This window comes from Budorcas taxicolor, chromosome 8 (assembly GCF_023091745.1).
Source record: "Budorcas taxicolor isolate Tak-1 chromosome 8, Takin1.1, whole genome shotgun sequence".
Taxonomy (NCBI): domain Eukaryota; kingdom Metazoa; phylum Chordata; class Mammalia; order Artiodactyla; family Bovidae; genus Budorcas; species Budorcas taxicolor.
In genome coordinates, this window is record NC_068917.1 from 69,852,347 (window position 1) to 69,857,447 (window position 5,101).

The 5,101-nt window shown below is 40.7% G+C and overlaps 1 non-coding gene across 1 annotated transcript; it reads left to right on the forward strand.

Annotated features, from left to right (window-relative positions):
* The first annotated feature begins 379 nt into the window (after positions 1–379).
* On the forward strand, positions 380–514 carry LOC128052922 (U4 spliceosomal RNA). The gene has a single exon (XR_008199875.1). It is a non-coding gene; the product is annotated as a U4 spliceosomal RNA (small nuclear RNA).
* Positions 515–5,101: the final 4,587 nt, after the last annotated feature.

Genomic DNA, 5,101 nt, shown 5'->3' on the forward strand with positions numbered 1-5,101 from the left:
TTTGTAAAGTATACAGGCTCTACAGATGTTCATCACATAATTAATTTCCTTAGAACTTCAGCACATGGAAAACCTCAAATTCCTGAGTCTTCCTTAAAAGATATGAACTTCATTTTATTTTTATTCTTGGTTCTTTGATGTTATTTTTTTAGTTATCACTATTAAGCCATACATTCAAGTACCTCAAAAAGCATTAAAAAAAAGAAAACACACAAAAAGTTATGACAGTGAAACATCTTCCTTCCCAATCCTCAAATTCCAACCACATCCTGTTACTAGGTTTGTTGTGTGTGTGTATCTGTGTGTGTCTGTGTGTGTGTGAGCTCTCAGAGCTCATGGGTACACACACAAGCAAAGACATTTATACATTTCAAAATAAAGCTTTGCAGAGTGGTAGTATCACAGTCATTGAGTTTTATCTGAGTTGTGATTATTGCTAATTGAAAACTTTTCTCAAAATACATTCTCTGCCCTCCCCCTTTTTAACCATAAATGATGATACACTACATCTATTATTCTGTATTTTGCTTTTTTCTTAGAGAAATTTCCATATCAGTACATTAAAAGCTTTCTCATTTCTTTGAAAGTACCATATCTCTACTGTGTGTTTGCCAACAGAGGGTGTTATCAAATCTTGAAGGTTTTGCCAACTTGAGAGGTGAAAATGCTGTCTCAGTACAATCTCAAGTTGTGTATGTGTGTTTAACAATTTAGTTCCTAAATGGACTAATAGGAGCTATTTATTATTTCTTTTTTTTTAATTGTCTCATTTTAAGTTATTATCTTTTTTCTTACTAATTTTAGAGGTTTCTTTATGTGTTAGGGAGATTAACCTTCTGTCTGTGATATGATTTGAGAAGTATTTTTTCTCAATTTGTCATTTGTCTTTTGAAATTGTCTATGGCATATGTGAGGCTTCCCTGGTAGATCAGCTGGTGGAGAATCCGCCTACAATGCAGGAAACCCCTGGGTCGAGAAGTTCACCTGGAGAAGGGTTAGGCTACCCACTCCAGTATTCTTGGGCTTCCCTGGTGGCTCAGATGGTAAAGAATCCACCTACAATGCAGGACACCTGGGTTCAATCTCTAGGTTGGGAAGATCCCCTGGAGGAGGGAATGGCAACCCATTCCAATATTCTTGCCTGGAGAATCCCTTGGACAGAGAAGCCTGACAGGTTACAGTCCATGGGGCAGCAAAGAGACATGACTGAGTGACTCAGTGCAGTAAATGGCATATGCTTGTATATACTTTATCATAACAGTTTTCTAAACTTTTACAAAGTCCAATTTACCAACCTTTGGTGTCTTATTTATTTGAGTTATGCTTAAAAAGGCTTTTCACTCCAAAGACCCAAGAATAATTTTCCGATGCTTTCCTCTAGTCTTTTAGTGAATTTGTTTCTTACAGTTTAATATTGGGCTTATGCGAAACTTATGTGAGTGTGTTTAAGGAATAGACTCAATATTTTTGTCCCAACTAACTACTTCTTGTCATTTGTAAAGCAGTACTTTCCCCCTACTGCTTCTGAGATGCCAGCTTCATCATATATGGAGTTCCCATGTGCCTTAAGTCTGTCTCAGGTGTTTGAGGACCAGAACTTTCAGTAAGTGATTCCATCAAAGGGAAATATCATTGGTTGGGGGAAACAAAAGGAGCATGATACTTTGTTGGGATCACTGTCACCAATTTGATCCTGTTCCCTTGTTCCTGATAATTTAATTTCTGTTGTAACACAGTTCCGGAGGAACTGTGCTACAGGAGGTGGTGGTCTCTGGGCAGGTACCACTTCTCCCTTTTTAGAGAGTAATTCATTATGAAATCATATAGACATAACTTTGAAAGATAACAATGACTGGCCTGAGACTCTTTGTGCCTATTTATAGAAGGTATAAAAAGAGGCCTGATCTTGAAACCCATTTCAGCCTCAGTTTCAAAGCTCCTAGTATCCCTGGGAACAGAAGTAAGAATCTTTAGTAACTCTTTTCTCTCTAGTCAACCCTTCAAAGTTCCAATCACTGCAGTCAGAGTATCTAAATGTATTGACATTTTTCTATGGGTCTAAACCATGGAATCACAATAAACTGTGGAAAATTCTGAAAGAGATGGGAATACCAGACCACCTGACCTGCCTCTTGAGAAACCCGTATGCAGGTCAGGAAGCAACAGTTAGAACTGGACATGGAACAACAGACTGGTTCCAAATAGGAAAAGGAGTACGTCAAGGCTGTATATTGTCACCCTGTTTCTTTAACTTATACGCAGAGTACATCATGAGAAATGCTGGACTGGAAGAAACACAAGCTAGAATCAAGAATGCCAGGAGAAATATCAGCAACCTCAGATATGCAGATGACACCCCCCTTACGGCAGAAAGTGAAGAGGAACTGAAAAGCCTCTTGATGAAAGTGAAAGAGGAGAGTGAAAAAGTTGGCTTAAAGCTCAACACTCAGAAAATGAAGATCATGGCATCTGGTCCCATCACTTCACGGCAAATAGATGGGGAAACAGTGGAAACAGTGGCTGACTTTATTTTTCTGGGCTCCAAAATCACTGCAGATGGTGATTGCAGCCATGAAATTAAAAGACGCTTACTCCTTGGAAGAAAAGTTATGACCAACCTAGACAGCATATTCAAAAGCAGAGACATTCCTTTGTCAACAAAGATCCATCTAGTCAAGGCTATGGTTTTTCCAGTGGTCATGTATGGATGCGAGAGTTGGACTGTGAAGAAAGCTGAGCGCCAAAGAACTGATGCTTTTGACCTGTGATGTTGGAGAAGACTCTTGAGAGTCCCTTGGCCTGCAAGAAGATCCAACCAGTCCATTCTAAAGGAGATCAGCCCTGGGTATTCTTTGGAAGGAATGATGCTAAAGCTGAAACTCCAGTACTTTGGCCACCTCATGCGATGAGTTGACTCATTGGAAAGACTCTGATGCTGGAAGGGATTGGGGGCAGGAAGAAAAGGGGCCGACAGAGGATGAGATGGCTGGATGGCATCACCGATTCGATGGACATGAGTTTGAGTGAACTCCAGGAGATGGTGATGGACAGGGAGACCTGGCGTGCTGCAATTCATGGGGTCCCAAAGAGTCAGACATGACTGAGCGACTGAACTGAACTGAAACCATGCTAAGTGCTTCATTTGCATCATTTCATTTGACCCTTATAGCTGCCCTATGAAGGAGCTATTCATACTGGAGTTCTTTAAATGTAGGCAACAGAAACCAAATCTACCCAAGTCAAGCACAAGGAGAAATTACAAGAAAGGTATAAGGATGATCACAGAATCCAAGGAACAGCTGAAGAAATTAAACTAAATAGGTAAAGCTAAATGTTTGGAAGGGCAGGAAATAGCATGTAGGATCTAGGTAGAAGAAGAAATGAATTAATATACTGTCTCATTGGAATTTCCCTAAGAGATGAACTAACCTAACTAACGCTATTGGAGTCAACAATGCAAATGACTAAAAGTTTCATTGCTGTTCTCAGTGGTATAACTGAACTATTCTACCTGTTTCAAAATTTGGTGAGAAGAAAAAGAAATCCCCCAAACAAAACCTACACAGGGTGAAAATGGATTCTTTTTATTTTAGTTCTCCTTTACCTGTGTTTCTCAAACTTGACATACACCTACTTCACCTTGGGATCGGATTAAAATGAAGATTCCGACTCTGAGGTCTTGGGTCAGGGAGTCTGATAGTGTGCTTTTCCAAAACCTCCTGAAGGAGGTAAAGCCTACTGGTCCACAGAGCATACTTTAAGCAGCTTGAACCTAGAGAGACCCAGCGGTAAGGGTGCTAGTAAAACATGAGCAAAAATGATCATAAAACTTGGGATACACTTATCTCAGGGTTCATGGATTTGCTTTGGGGTCATCTATGGCTGGTTTTCCAATCTGATTGCCTAACAATTGTTTGCATCAATTGCGAATTGAGAAATGGGAGAGTGTCTCTTTTGCCCATTTGTCTCAGACTGTTCAGAGCAGAAGCATAGGGAGATGAGCCTTAACACATGGATAACTTTGATAAAGCCACACATGTGGACAGAGCAATGGACGGCTGCCCATGTGTTGTTTGTTGCATCAATGTCCTGTGTTAAAGCCCACATTTTTGGCAATTAAACTGAATTTCTTAACTGAATTGGGAAACCTTTGACCTAATGACATTTTGCTGTCTGATTTTAACCTGAAGATACAGCAGCTATTATAATCAGTTCTGTCTATGTGAGTTGATGAGACAAGTCTTTAATGAGCACCTAACATTTATTCAAACTGTAAAGGAGAAAGGGGGCTTCCCAGGTGGCTAAGTGGTAAAGAATCCACCTGCAATGCAGAAGACTTGGGAGATGCAGGTTCGATCCCTTGGTCAGGAAGATCCCCTGAAGAAGGAAATGGCAAGCCACTCCAGTATTCTTGCCTGGAAAACTTCATGGACAGAGGAGTCTGGAGGGCTGGACTGCAGTCCATGGGGTCACAAAGAGTTGGACACTACTGAGCAGTGAAAGTGTAAGTGTTAGTCGTTCAGTTGTGTCTGACTGTCTGCGACAGTAGCCTGCTAGGCTCCTCTGTCCATGGAATTCTCCAGGCAAGAATACTGGAGTGGATAGCCATTCCCTTCCCCAGGGGATCTTCCTGACCCAGGGATCAAACCCCAGTCTCCCACATTGCGTGCATATAAAGGAGAAATAGGGGGTTCTACCCATAATGAGTTTGGCAAGAAGGTAACTCAAGTATAGAGGGATCCATGAGAACTGTGTTAAAACAAAAACAATTCAATACTGAATTGTGTGGCACAAATCCACATTAAAATGCCAATGGCTTAGAATTAGTTTAGTTTTGAGACTTTCAGAGTTTTATGATAAGGTAATTAAAGATAATGAAGGAAGAGGACCCTGGTGTGCTTGCTACAGTCCATGAGGTTGCAAAGAGTCAACACAACTTAGCAACTGATCAACAACAGCAGCAATTAGAGATAACCTGAGAGATCACTAAAATGATGAAAATAACCTGTGAGTCACTTTCAAAGGGCCCAGCCCAGTCTCAAGGGCAGGAATAGTCTGAACAGGGTAATAACTGGTCCCCAACAGCATCCTCAGACCAGTA